This window comes from Cebus imitator, unplaced genomic scaffold (genome assembly GCF_001604975.1).
Source record: "Cebus imitator isolate Cc_AM_T3 unplaced genomic scaffold, Cebus_imitator-1.0 Scaffold55, whole genome shotgun sequence".
NCBI lineage: Eukaryota > Metazoa > Chordata > Mammalia > Primates > Cebidae > Cebus > Cebus imitator.
In genome coordinates, this window is record NW_016107370.1 from 8244439 (window position 1) to 8260384 (window position 15946).

Here is a 15946-nt window from a genome sequence, read left to right on the forward strand (position 1 = left end):
TGTGTAGTGCTCCCCTCCCTGTGTCCATGTGTTCTCATTGTTCAACACCCGCCTATGAGTGAGAACATGCGGTGTTTGATCTTCTGCTCTTCTGTCAGTTTGCTGAGATGGCCACCACATATCTGTAGAGAATTATAATAACTAACTCACAAATTGATTAAAACTTCTGAAGTTATCTCAACAAAAAATTGACGGTTATTTTTCACTGTAGAGCACAAATGTAGTTAGGTATTTCTGTTAAAATATGACTTTGATATTTAAACAACTCTAATCATTTCTTTGATACTAAGCACTAATATTTAGACAGATATTTAACTCTTCAGGTTGAGGGTTGTTTTTCAATACTATTTGAACAAGCCTCTCTCCAGCTGGTTTAGATGTAGTTAGTCATCACTCCTAGGAAACACTAAGCACAGACACAGATTACCGCTGCTGTACATGCCAATTTCAAGTTATAAGTAGACATTGTTTACCAAGAGATAGCGAAGGGATCACTGGAATGCCAAACATATTCCTTCCTGCCCTCAGTACATAGAAGCCATTCTACTTCTTCAGGATAATCAGTGTTGTATTTTTTTAATAGCAAACTACCTTTTAAAGATATTTATAAAAAAGACAATTTTGTTGCACGTTTATCCATGTTACCATTTTGATAATTTTCATACCATATTTCATCTGTTATCTTATTTCTCTTCTTGAAGAACTTTCTTTTACATTTCTTGTACTGTGGGTCTGCTGGTGATTAATTCTTCCTTTAAACATACTTATTTTGCTTTCATAGTTGAAAGATACTTTCAATGGGCAGAGATCCATCAAGAATCACAGAATCCACATTACTTAGCTACTGCTTTGTAAATTTGCAGTAGTCCACTATTATCTGGCATGATTTATCCAGTTTTTCAGGGCACAGACTCATTAATTAAGTACATCCTTTAAATATTTGGTTATAATACCACTGTGTGTCATTATCGTAGGATACTATATTGCTCTATATTTATTATCTTTCCAGTGGGAAACAGAGAGTTTCAGAAGCTTCCATGTGAATTTTTCTACTGTAATAGTTCTTAACCCATTAAATACTTTTTTTTATAAACAACAAAGAATATTCATTTAAATTGTACAAGTTCAGTCTAAAGAAATGACTACTGGGTGGGTCCATTGTCTATTGTGGGTCCATAATAGACACAGTTTAGACAGATCTAGGCTAAAGGTACAATGATTTGAGTCTTATGTGTGCACTGTATCCACCATCCCTCAAATAGCTTAGCAGGTTTCCTACGGTGTGTGATTACTTCCAAAACAGCTCTTGAGGAAACTGGGAGGATCATTACTCTTTACTCTTGTTCTGGTGTTAGAAGGTCCTACCTCATGGGGATTGGACTTCTCCATAATTTGGAACTGGCTTAGATCTGAAAAATGGGCAAAGTGCTGGCTTCAGCATCTTCATTCTAATCTCTTTTGGTTATATATCAAGGGTACTATTTTGGCTGTCTATTCATTTAGCTTCTAGAAACACCAGGTGTGATGCGTAATCACTATAGATTCCCACTGCTTATAGACATTCTAAACTTGTGACTAACTGGTAAGTAGTATAACACCATTATACCTACCTTGCTTCTGATGGTTAAGTTCTGTCAAATGGCCTTTGGTGTTCTGGGATCCTAGCATCCCTATTCCTACCGGGGGGGGTGGTGTGGCGCAGAGCGATAGTAGCATCTTCCACCAACTGTCCCAGCCTGGAGAAATGACCACACCTGTGATCTTTTTTATGCAGCCTGGAGAAATGACCACTCTTGTGATTCTGGGACCTCTCTATCCATTTCATTTCCTGTATCCTTGATAACTGGAGCTTTTCCAGCATCCTCCAAAAGAACATGTTCATGATGAGTTTTTTCATCTTGTGTAATAGAGCTTTTCCAACACATCTATTTCTGTGAGACTGTGTTTGTTTGCTGATGCTAATTTTCTTGCATTTTATTCAACTCTATTGAGATAAGATTGACAGATAAAAATTGCCTATATTTAGGGAGTACAATGTGATGTTTTGATGCATGTATACATCATGAAATAATTAACACAATCAAGCAAATTAACATATCCATCATCTCATATAGTTACCATTTGTGAGTGTGGCTGTATGTGTGCATATGATAAGAACAGTTGTGACATACTTTTGATAAGTTTCAAGTATTCGATGCATTATTATTACCTACAGTCATGATGCTATAAATTTGGTCTCCAAAACTTATTCATCTTCTGAAGGTTTATAACCCTTGAGACTTTTGATCCATTCCACCACACTTTGTTACGATAATTCTGGAATCTCTGCCCCATTTATTTTGGATCATCCTTGTTTATCACTTTTTCCAAGATTCCAAGAGTCATCAGGGAAGCCTAGCGGAATGGACACTTAGTGCACTGGCCAGCATGTTAGATCCTAGGTGTTTACAAACTCTCTATCAACCTTGTATTCCAACTTTCTTCTTCTAGAACTGCAGGGTCCATTCTCAGTCATACTCACTGGTAATATTTGTCAGCTAGCAGCACCTTTTACATATATTCTTTTTATCCATCTGTACTCTGGGCAAGTTCCCAGTACATTCATGCTGAAATCTGACCCTAATTATATTATGGCCAGGAGGGGTGGAGACAAACCCTGCAGAGGTTGTATATATATATATGGCATTATTTGAAAGACAACTGACTCATTTGAGGGCTCTACCTTATCTTCTGAGAGTTTTAATAGGGGAGAGTGGGCCACTCTTGGAGATCCAGATAGTGCAGGAGGAACTGATGACTCAACATTCTCAAGTGTATTACTGAGGTGGTCTCATTAAAAATCTTAGGGCCTCACTCCTTCCCTCTCAGAGTTCCAACTTTATTGTTTGAGACTTTCCTGAAGAATTAAGTGTTGCATCTTATACTCGGCCATGTCTATTTTCCAGCTGCAAGAGAGGAGAATCTGTTTCAATACAGCTGAGAAGGCCCTCTGACCCTCACACTTGGCTTTAAAGTGCTGATTTGATGATATGACCTTGTTATTTCCAGTATTAAATGAATCCATCAAGCTAAGAAATAGTCATCCAGTTCAATACCCCTCAAATTCCTGAGACAGACAATGCATCCCATTCCAATTCAGGAATTACATTGTTATGGTCTTACAGACTTCTGTTACATCCCCTACCATCAGGGATGGGATACTCCTTGCATTCATCTGGCAAGTGACCCAAATCCAGGACCTCATCCTTTAAGTCTGCTTTCTAGGCCCACTCACAGTGCCAACTTCCTTAGACTGGGTTCCTTAGAAACAGATTGTAAAATTGGGATTTCTGTTTAAGTGATTTATTGAGGGATTGCTCTCAGGAAAAATAAAGCATGGGACACAGGTTATGGCAGGAGAGAGAAGATAATCAAGAGTTCACTTTCAGTTGGCCTCAGTGTGATCCCAAAGGGAACTGAGTTAGTCTTACCTTGTACCCCATCTGCCCCAGATGGGGTAGGAGTGGGGGTGGACCCTTGAGTGATGTGGCTTCCTTGGCTCAAGACAATTCTCAGAAGAAGGAAGCAGCCGCGCCTTGTTAACAGGCAATGCCAATCGAATAAAGGAAAGGTACCCAGATAGGAAGGGGAAATTTGGTGGGGAACTGCCAGAATCCACTCTAGGAAGTATAACACTGCAGATTCTGTGGGGTTCTTGAGGCTAATGTTTTTATGACAGTGATTGCACTCAAGTGTTTTACTCAAAAGCGTTTTGATTTACACTTATAACCATCTAGTGGCCAGTAGATGGAATAGGCTTGGAAATTGACATTGATCAATTTATTTGACTATCTTCTTATCTTGAACTTAAAATGTTCTTTATGTGTGTATCTATGTATGTTCCCAAATGTGTGATAAATTCTGTGGTAGGCCCTATCTTGCATACACTGTATAGTTCTCCCTTCTCAAATCATTCAAGAGATAGAACAAAAGACTAGACGTGCACTACAGTGATGAAAATGTAGAGCAGAATATAAAAATTACCTTAGATATTAAGTAAGATTGATCTAATCTCCAGTTAGCTAATCTAATTGGAGATTAGAGCAAGAGGCACTTATTTGAAAAAAATACTTTGGTGAATTCATAGTATAATAGCAAAGAGGCTTTCTTTGTATTGTGACACATAAAAACTTGCTGTCCATTATTGTAAAATTAATAAAGTTTTATGATATATATATATATGTATATATATATATAATTTAATTCTATAAATATTTATTTACTTTCTTATTTATTTAATTTTTTTGCGACAGGGTCTTGCTCTATCGTCCAGGCTGGAGTGAAGTGGCATTATCTTGGCTCACTGCACCCTTGACCCTCTGGGTCACAGGCAATCCTCCCACCTCAGCCTACCAAGCATCTGGGACCACAGGCATGTACCAGAAAGCCTGGCTAGTTTTTAACAAATTTTTTGTAGAGATAGAATCTTAGTATGTTGCCTAGGCTGGTCTTGAACTCCTGGGCTCAAGCTAGCCTCCCGCCTCAGCCTCCCAAAGTGCTGGGCCTCTAGGCTTGAATCACCATGCCTGGTCCATGTGCACAGGTTGGTTCCTAACTTCATGAAGTTCGGGTTAACATAAACACTATATTTTGAAAAGTTTTTTTCTTCTTTTGGTAACTGAAAAGTGAAAACTAAGTGGTTTTCCAACCACTTTTAAACAAAGGATATTTTAATTTCTAAAATAGCAGTGAAGCATCACTTGCAGTTTAAGCTATCAAGAAAGGCTGAGGGAATCTCCAAAAACCCGAATTCCTTGTATGCATTTATCTTCATTTGTAATCATTTTAGTAATTATTTGTTAAGCAGTATTGAAATGCCTTACCAATATTCTAAGATACTTCTAAATTTCTGTGAAATTCTGCCACATACATATAGGCTAGTGTTTATGGTATCGGGGGACTTACAGGTATCAGGAAGTTATTTTGTTTAGGAAAAAGCACAATAGTGGAGAATAGTGCTTCCAGAAAACTACAATGATTGAAAGAAAGAGTTCAGAAAAATTTTGTGTACGTATGGTGATTTTTATTTTCTTCTAAATGAATGTTATAACTTTTAAGTCTTCTCCCCATTCAAGAACTTTATAAAAAGCTCATATGTGTATTATGGTATTTGATTTATAAATCAGAATAGTACATTAAAAGTAAATCATCTTCTCCAAGTTTGTATAGATATTTGATGATAGTTGACATGACAGTTGAGATACTATAGTTTCCAACTTGAAACTTTATCAGAATGTTTTCTTTATAAAATTAAAATACCCTTGATTCTTCAGGATAGACTTAGACCTGGTATTTTTAATCATGGTACACTCAACAGGTTATTTTCTTTCCCAAGTATCTCATCAACTTTGCTGATAAATATCAGTTCAAAAGTATATCAGAGTTTGGATTAAAGTCAGTCTCCATTTCATGTTTGCATCTGAATTTAGGTCTGTCACAAGTGATAAAGAGTGACGAATGTGACATTGTCATGTTGAAAGATCATTAAATGTCACTCTGTGTCCTGGCAGCAAAATGGCTGGCAGAAAGTCAATGATGCAAAGTCAGTGTGGAGAGTGCAGAGCAGAGATGGCTCTTAGGCAGCACAGAGTTCCGCAAGCTGTGAACAATCAATCAATCATTCCATTCAAAGGAAGAGTGAAATGAGACCTGATAGCAGTGCTGTGTGAGTACCTAGAGCATTGGACACACAGCTTGTGTTTTGATTTACAATTGTAACCATCTAGTGGCCAGTAGATATAATATGCTGGGAAAACTACATATTTAATCAATTTATTTGACTATCTCCTTGACTTGAACTTAAAGTGTGCTTTATGCACCTTAAGTCTTAAAGAGTTTTCCTAACTTCAGAGCATGGATGGCCCAAAGTGACTCTCATGTACAGTCAATCTATTGGAGGTGGGATATACACACTCTGATAAAGAAAGCATTAAATCTGAAAGGCAGTGCTATTTCACACCTTCAATGGCTTTTCCACATTGATGTGTAATTTATTTAGCTTTCCACTTTACATGCTGTTCTTTCATTTCTGTGAATTGATTCTCTAAAGTTTCTAAATATAAATTACACTTAAAACAGTGTGGAAATGCTTACGCAATATTAATATTTATTTTCAAAAGCTTTTAAAGCTATCACACCAAGTATGGAGCACTTCTTACATGTTTACCCAGTAACTTACTCCATTCGTGTTTTAAATGTAAGTTAGAAAATGAAAACATTACTATTGACTACAACCAGGTATCCCTTAGATTGATAACTGTTTAATCTAGTTCATTTCCATTAGATAAAAATGGAGAGTATAAAATATACCAAGTGAGAATTAAAGCAGCAGGGATGATGACAGCAGAAGGTTGCATTAGTGAGCTCTTTTTGTATTCATATATTTGAGTCAGGGTTTCTTAGAATGAGTTATGAATTTGTCAGTGTAAGTGTGTGAGAACAATATTATCTACCTCAAGTCCTAACCACGTTTTAAAATCGTTACTAGACTGTACTGTAGAAGATATTCTAAATCAAATTCTGATGGCTATTTTCTGAAGTAAAATGAGAAACTATTTTTGCTCTAAAATTTATGTCAATGAGATTCAGAGAATTTGACAGTATTCATTCAGCAATGTCCAGGGTGACATAGCCATCCAGGCCTTTTTGGCAGAATTATCACTAAAGATGGAAATAGCTGAATGGCCAGCTTAGCTTGATGTCATTGACAAAGGATCAGATCAAATTCCCATGTTCTAATATTTTGAGCAACAGTGTTGTTTTCACTAAAACTTATATTCTTATCTTAATTTTCCTTCAGGAAAAATGCAGAATGTCTCGGGGGCATATGATGTCCAGGTCACTTAGCAGTTCTGTTTCTCTTTGCAAATCAAAAAGTGGCATCCTGATAGATTTTAAATGAATCTTTAACCTCGTATGACTATTTTCCAGGACAATTATCAATACAGCTTTTCCTGTCATTAGACATCTACATGCATCTGAGCCCAGATTATCTTTCTTCTGATTCATTGTCTGTCTTTCCTCCTATCAAACACCAGATCTTTCTTTATGCTCTGAACCCTTTCCTTATTTATTGCTACAGATACACTTCTTGTGTTAATTCTATCTTTTTAAAATCTTTCCTTCTCTCTCTCTCCTTGATTATTCTCTTGCTCTATTATTTCCCAAATAAGAAACATACAATTTTCATTTACTCTCTAAATCTTCTAGTAATGGTACCTTTTTATGCTGCTCTTCAAAATTAAATTTCTCAAAAGTTTTTTTCAGAGTCCTTCATTTCTTCTTCATTCCTTTTCAAAATTTGAAACATAGTATTTATTTTGAAGTATGTAAAAACATATGATCAGTTAAAAGAAAAGAATTGGTGCTCCCAAGAGCTAGCTGAAACATAGCATACATTCTGAAGTGTCTAAAAATATATGATCAGTTAACATAAAATAAAAAATGGTGATCCCAAGAGCTAGCTGAAAGTTAGTTACTCATACTTTTGAAGAATCTGTATGTGCCTTCCTATTGCACTCATTCTCTTGCTTCTAAAGACAGACCGTATCCTATATTTTAATTGTTACATGAAAAAATAGCATATTGTTTAGTTTTCTTAGCTGTGAAAATTTATATGAATCAAATCATACTATGTCTAGTAATCTTTGGTTTGTATTTATCACACAACATTATGTTACATTATAAGAGTCATCCATGATAATGTGTTAAGCTGTAGTTTATTTACTTTCACTATTGTCTAAATATATCTATGCACAAACATAAGACAGGTTGTGTACCAATTTGTCTGTTAATAAAAAAGAATGTTAATAGCTGCAAATTCTTTGACATACTCCCTTTTAAGAGCTAAGACGTATGGTTTCTCCCGTTTATCAAGGGTAGCTTTGCATCTTCCTTGGAAAATAGAGTATGACAGAAAAGATGCTTTGATACGTCCATGGTTAGGTAATCCAAGACCATGGAACTTTCATTTTATTTACTGGAGCACTTAGTGCTCTTAGATGTTATTTAAGAAATCGTACCCTGAGACTACCATGGAGGAAAGTAAATATATAAACACTGGATAACAGATCTAAGTGACCCCAGATTTCCAGTAATCCTCCATAAAAGACCAAACTTCCAACCCTTTCACCAGCTGAATGACACCAAATGACGTCTGTTAGTGCTGCATAGAACACGAAGAGATCATTTAGTCAGGTCATGCTAAAATGTCTCATCCCCAAATAGCAACATCAACAAAATAATTGTTATTTAAAAACCACTGCATTTTGGAATGGTTTTTATGGGAAAAATAAATGAAACAGAATGGTACATCTGAAAGTGGGGTGATGCTTTAACAAACACCTAAAATATATGATATTCATTACAAGATTAGGTGAAGGTGAGAATCTAAAGGGATTCTATTGGTATGTGTCCGTAATTAAGTGAGAAAAAAAAGTATTGAAAAGTAGAGAAAAGATGTCCTTTGTTAAATAGTAGTGGAATTCTGCAGTAATGTTGAAAATAGATGTTCCAAATTAACACAGTGATCTAGTTGACAAGATTGGTGGATTAAATGTTGAAATTGTCACGTTACTTCTTCTGCTTGCTTATCATAAGGAAAGGAATAGATGAATGAAAAATCTAACTTTCATTTTTGAATAGAATTTAGATGAAATGTTAATGAACCAGGACAGTTTTTCTAGTCAGAAAAGAGTTCTCAAAAAGATTAAAACTCTCAGGGAAAATATAAAATTCAGTTGCTGTTAGGTTGTTGTCTTAGTGTAAAGATGAGGCAAAACTTGTGACATTAATATTTATTAATATTGTAGTAAAGAAGCAGCCACATGAAATTGTCCCTCTTGAGAAATTTTGAAGTGTACAGTGTAGTGACTGCTGTGTGTAAGTGGGATCCGTGGAGGTCAGACGACTTGTCTCTTTAAGTTCTTCAGATCTGAGGAACTGAATGTAAGGACTCTCATGTGCACCTGGATATGATTTGAATGAAGAGACTCTAAACCTCAAGCGTTAGCCTTATGTCCTTATGCAATAGGATTTTTAGAGTGTGTTTGTTTGTTTTGCAGTGGTTAGTTTCATTTAGCATTTGGGAATATATGAAAGTTATAGCCAGTGGTTTATTTTGGTGTTGTGTTTTAATGTGTCCACATATTTTTGACACTTTTCTCATCAAGCTATATATTCTATATCCCCCTCCCTAAAATCTGAATGCTCTTGTGATAGCTTCTATCTTAAGAGCATGGATAACATCAAACATCTTCAGTCAAGGTCATATAGAAGAAATGAATCAGCCATTGAAATTTGTTCAAGCATTTCTTCAAAGAGTTTAGACCCACTTCCTGTGAACAAATTTCCTTGGCTCTTGACTTTGTCCTCTGGCACCCCAATGTTATATTCTTAGTCATTCTTCCTGAAAAAAACAAAGAAGAAAAGAAAGAAAGAGAGAAAAAGAAAGAAAGGGCTGTGGGACATATCTCAAGATCCTTAAAAAGACCTTCCTCTATCTGAAAACTTGAATCAGCAAGCTTACTTCTGCTTGTATTTCTGACCACAAAATAATGAGACAGAGCAAAATGACTACAGTCTTAAGCCACTGAGCTTTTGGGAGAGTTTTTTATCCAGCAGATAACTAGAGCAATAGGCATTTAAGTTATTCTAAGTTTTTGGTAGACTATTTGGTGAATAGTATTGTTTAACTCCAGATGTTTCTTTAATAGCTTTTCAATACCGCTTTGGTAATGTTTCAATTTTCATGTATCTATACCTCTCCACAGACTATATTTTTCATAGTTTTAAATACATCTACAAGATAGCAACTCACAAATATTGTCCTCACTCATAATCTGTCCTCCAAGCTGCTGACATATATTTTCCTATTTGACTTCTATATTTGAATGTTTATGTACAATGTGCAAATTAGCATGTTTAGAATTTAACTTCTCTTATCCACTAAACAAACAAACCATTCCACCACATGTGCTCCTCTCTAATTTTTCTCCAATTCTAGTAAATGTCACTTCCATGCATCTATTTCAGAAAAATGGTTATCATCCAGTCTGCAATTTTACTCTCCTACACTAATCATTTCACCGTCACATATATCACAAATTCATCTAATTATTTTCCTCCCAAGAGGCCCTCTCTACCTACAGTACCTAAAATGTGCAGTCGTTCTTTACCTTCTTACACTCAGCCATACTCTATTTCAATTCCCTACTTAACCTTCTTCATAGAAGTTAAAATAAGTGAAATTATACTGTCTAGTTATTTACTTATTTAAATGCTTGTTATCTGACTGTGCCTAACAGAATATAATCTTCCTAAGTACAATCATTCTCTTGTTCTTGCTAATTATATTATTCTAAAGACAAGAAGAGTATCTTGCATTTTTGTAGATGCATATTAAAAAAACACTATAATGAATAAATTAACTTGCTCTGCCATTACCTATGATGTCACCTACAAATTACTTTAGTAACCTTTTAGCTGATGTCCTTGCTTTCACATTGTCTTCTTTCAAATCACCATTTATATCTTGACTGTCAACCTCCAGGGCTTCCCAATAGTTATTTTATTTTAATTTTCTCAAATTTTTCCTTAAAATTAATTTTTCTCTAAGACATACGTATAGACCAAAAAGAAAATTATACAATATATATGCTTGCAATATTCAATTTAGACAAGTGCCAAAGTTCCTAACCACACTTAAAAGATGGTGCATGATTTATCCTTCTCAACTTTCAGGCTTCAACTAAAATTTTTTTCTAAGAAGATTATTAAAACCAGCAATCCACCCAAAACTAAACAGTATCTGTCATGCACTTTAGTGTCCAACATAGAGTGTGGCACATAGCAGGTACTCAATAAATAATGGATGAATATATGCATTGATCAGGAACTAACAAAATCGAATTAAGCAAACAGGTATATTAAGAATAAATCAACATTACAGATATGTTGAAATAGCTTTGTTCCCCCTAAAAATGGAATTAAATGATTACTATATTGTACTGTAATTTTCAATTTAGGAAATGCTAGATGATTCAATTAATGTACTTTAGAAATTCGTAGGGTCTGAAAAAGAGAAAATATATACTATAAGGCAATTAATGCAGAGTTTAATGCATGCGTCTTGAAGCAACTTTTTATTATTTTCTACATATGTAACAAAAAAAAAAAAAAAACTAGAGGAATAGGTATCCAAGAGGCTTCATGCTTAAACAAAATTGAATGTGTTTTTAAGAAAGCTCTGAATCTAAGTTTAAATAACTCATTGAAATTTGCTGACCTTCTGCTCTAGTTAGATTATTTCATATTGTTTTCTCACATTGAATTAATTTTCATTACCATTTTTACTGTCTTGTTAATAAAAGATCTAACCATTAATTAAATTTGTACAAAGAGCCATAAGAAATTAAACATTTTCTATATAACAATTTTTTAATTGTATCTTACCACACTTTGACTTTATTCCACTTTAAGTCATTTCATGTGCTTAGAGTTTATAATTTTATTTTATAATTACATATTTTTAAAGTGTAATGTCATATATTCATTCATTATTCAGTGATTACTTGTTAAGCATTTAATTATGTGTCTGGCATGATACACATGAGGGTCAAGCACAGACACTGTCTCTGGCATCACAGTTATTATAGGTCAATGTGGAGACATCCACTAAGTAAATAATACATATAATTATATAAATTGTAATTAAGTGGTAGGCAGAAAAACTACAGGCTGTAATTAATGTGTAGAGGTGGCAATTTAACCAAGACCGGAGGCTCAGATAAGTCCTCCATTAAATAGTATATACTGCATTACATAGGAGAGGAAAATGGAAGTGAATATGCAGATTGTGTCCCATACAGAAGGAAAGCCTGGGAAAAAATAGACTGTGCTTCCTATGTAAGGCATTCCCTATGAATGCTCAGATTCCTTCAAGTCTTCGTATCTTCAAAAGCCTCTTAAAGATAATTTGTTATTTATTATTTACTGTTTCATTAGTAAAGATGCTGCTTCCATGTGTCTCTGTATAATACATTTTTGAGACCACAGCTAAATTATACAAAATCATGCTGTCTTATCTGATACAAGAGTTTCATAAGGTTCTCATTTTTGTTTCTGAAGATGACTTTTAAAAAATTATGGTTTTATTTCCAACTGTTTTTTTGGTTTTTTTTTTTTTTTTTCAGAGCCTCTCTCTGTCCCTCAGGCTGGAGTGCATGGCACAATCTCAGCTCACTGCACCCTCTGCCTCCCAGGTTCAAGTGATTCTTCTGCCTCAGCCTCCCGAGTAGCTGGGATTACAGGTGTACCACCATGCCGGGCTAATTTTTTGTACTTTTAATTAAGATGGTTTCACCATGTTGGCCAGGCTGGTTTCGAACTCCTGACCTCAGGTGATCCACCCGGCTCTGCCTACCAAAAAGTGATGGGATTATAGGCGTGAGCCACTGTGCCTGGCCTTTTTCAACAGTTTATAAGTGAAGATTGTAACATTGTCCCCCGATGATTGACTATGTTGATCACTTGTGTCTCTTTTTCTTGTCAGAAAGGTAATTCATCACCTGAGAAATTCACATATTGTTCATTAAGAACATAAACGCTTTCCAACAGTGGAACAGCGCGCTGGTGGTAAAAGCCATACATAAATAATGGGAAAGAAAACTCGCCATAGAAACTGCTTGTTCAGTCTTACCCTATGCTATTCTAATGAACAATGTGAAGCACTCATCACTTGTACTTCAAGTTTATTTTTTGCCGTTCTGTCCCCATCAGAGTGTGGCAGGAATTTCACCCTGCCAATCTCCCCATTAACCTCTTCAGTAACATCGTTTCTATCTTTGATTTTGCTCTTTATTAACCTGCCTGTTAATTTTAAGATCTAGCTTATCTGTGTAACTGAATTTGTAAATGGCTTTTTATTAATTCTTTATTATTGCAAAGATGATAATTTCTGAATATGCCATGAATTCAGAGTATTAGTAGATCCATGTTATTATATCAGTTTAAACTGTCATACAACATGTTTTTCAATTTTAATATGTATTTTCTTAAAAGGATTTCTGTACTAATTCCTACCTGAAGGAACTGTATATGTATAGACTTGCCTGGTCATTTTAATTTCTGTCTTGACTCATTTACTGAATGACACATTGTTAAAAATAATTGGTATGTGTCAATCTCACCTATAAAAGTTTTGAGAAGCAGATGGAATTTGTAAATGATTTAGGGCTTCAGTGGTAGGTATGTCTAATTGAGCTCTCAGCTCTACCAATTACTCAGTGTCCATAGAAGCACCTCCATTCATCTTCTGTTCTCTCACACTGCTCTTTGTTCTCTTCTAATAATATTTGGTAGTAACTTTGCAACTTCCCTTCTGTCAGACTTTAAATTGTCAACATGATTGCTACCAGAATTTTATAAAATAATGTTCAAAATATTCCAGGAGTCTCTACTTTCTGAGACCTTCTGTGATGGCTTTTAATATGATAATTCAAAAGCTATTATGTTGCTACTAATTTTTATTTTTATTCTAAGTGCGTAGACAGATTATTCTTTAAGAAGTAATTATTAGGCAATAGAATTGACCATACTTTTAAACTATGTCTTTATTTTTTCTTCATTCTTTCTCCTTTCCTTATTTTTATCTGTGTGTTTTTCACTTATGAATCACCAACAAAAGTTTCTTGGGTGAATGTTTTATTGCCAGGTGCTTGTGCCAATTTCTAAATAGAATATGTAGAGATGAATAAAATGTAACTCTACCCGTCAAGCGGTTTATAGTCCAGTAAAAAACAAAAGATGCATAAATGAATAAATGAAGCAAAAATATGCTAGATATATACATGAGATCAAGTGGTGAAAGATGATTAGGTATCCATCTGTTAAACAAGGCATGGAAAAAATATTTCAGACACAAAGAGAAAACAATCCAAAGCAAAATGATATTTTGGTACCAGCAAATATGTTAACATATTATACAAAGAAAGCAAGCATTAATGTTAAGTAGCATGTGGGTCAGATCCACTATTTTCTATCTAGAAGGCTGCATTTTATTTTGGAAAAGACAAAGTTTTTGAAGGAATTGTTTTATGTATTGTTTTAAGGAATAGAAAGATTAGATCTGAATTTGTTAAAAAACAAATGTTATTTCTCCATTTTTTTTTTTTTTTTACATTCTGTGAATATCCCACATTCTTTGTCTACTTTTTCTTATTCACTTGGACCATTTTCTTTACCTTGGTATCACTGGAATGAATAGTTGTACTATTGCATGGCTACTTAGTTTGGGGTGATCCTATTCTAACATTTTGGTTGTAAATTCATCATTTTTTCATAATCTATTTTCAATTTATTCATATGCCTAAAATGACAATTTGTTTTTTGTTTTGGTATTCCTTTGACATCTCTTTGAATACATTTTTAGCTTTTATCTCTGGCTTTTAAATGCCTATTATGTTTCAGTTTTCGTTCTGCTTCCTCCCCTCTGTCTTCCTCCTTTCTTATTTCTTCCTCCTTTGATCTTATACATTACTGATAGATGCTAAGCTTTGAAAGTTAGTCACCGTGCCTTTTCCATCTTTTTTTTATCCTACAGTAATTTCTTGAATTTTCAGCCATTTGTGGTAAATGGACTTTCCACTGACTTGCTCTTTATAAAACTCTACTTTGATATATCAATTTGAATAAGTGAAAATAAATTTATTTTTTCCCATGCTTTGAATTTTATTTTGTGATGATACATTACATTCTTTTTAAAAAATTACTTGGCAGTATAAAAATTAAATAAATAGCACATTTTAATTTTTGATGATTGCAAACAGGTCTTTTTAAAAATGCTTGCATTATGTGATTAATTGACAGGCATTCTCCCATGTCATTTGAATTTTTCTAATTTATATATAACACTCTCTGATTTAATTGGTAGTATTCAATAGAGCACATTTATTGACAAAATGGCTCTTTTGTTATGTAAGATGTACTTCATTCTAAGAAAAAGCCCGAGTGTATAAGTTTCTATTTCTTGTATAATTAGAGAGCAACTTATTTGGGAGTTAAAAAAAAAAAGTCTTTATTTCTTTACAGAATAATTGATTATCTTAGGTAAAAATTATAAAGCAGAATTCTAGTGCCATTTTAAAGTTCCTGAGAAAAGAAATGTTACAGCAAAAACAGAACCTTTAAGAATGTTTCTCTACTAAATATTATAGACAAGTGATGAGAGGCAGATACTTGTTCACATGCATTTTTTAACCTATGTGAAATTAGAGAGAAATTGCTTTAGTAATGTTTTATTAATAAAACAAATTAGGTATTTCAACACACAGACACTTTGATAACTTGATGCTATACAGACAAGCTAAACTAAAATAAATGTATACTTACTATAACATATTGAGGACAAGTTCAGTTTTGTTTATGAAAGTCATTATTCTTACTTTCGAATAATGTCATGTATTTTGCTAGACTTTAAATGTTATTTAAATGCCATGTATTTTGCTAGACTTTAAAAGTTATTAGAGCTTGCACCTCAACTTGTTTCTTGTCTTCAAGGACCTTAAATTCTAATAGAAAAAGATTAGATATGAACACAAACCACTAAATATGAGATGGTATATTATGTTATAGTTGTCATGAGGCATGTATAGATCATGTGCTCTAAGGGTTGAGTGAAAGAAAATAATAGCTAAAAAAAATCAGAGAAGATATTTTTAATCAAATATATTTTTGATTTAGTATTTGCGGCATGATAACAATTTGGAGATGAAATAATAGAAAAAGAAGGCCATGAACAAAAATGTAGAAGTAGGGCATTCTAAGTTTACCTTAAGTGTGATCTACTATTTATCCGTTGCTGCTTTGACAAAGCTAGTAGCTTAAAACAATATCAGTTATCTATCTTGTT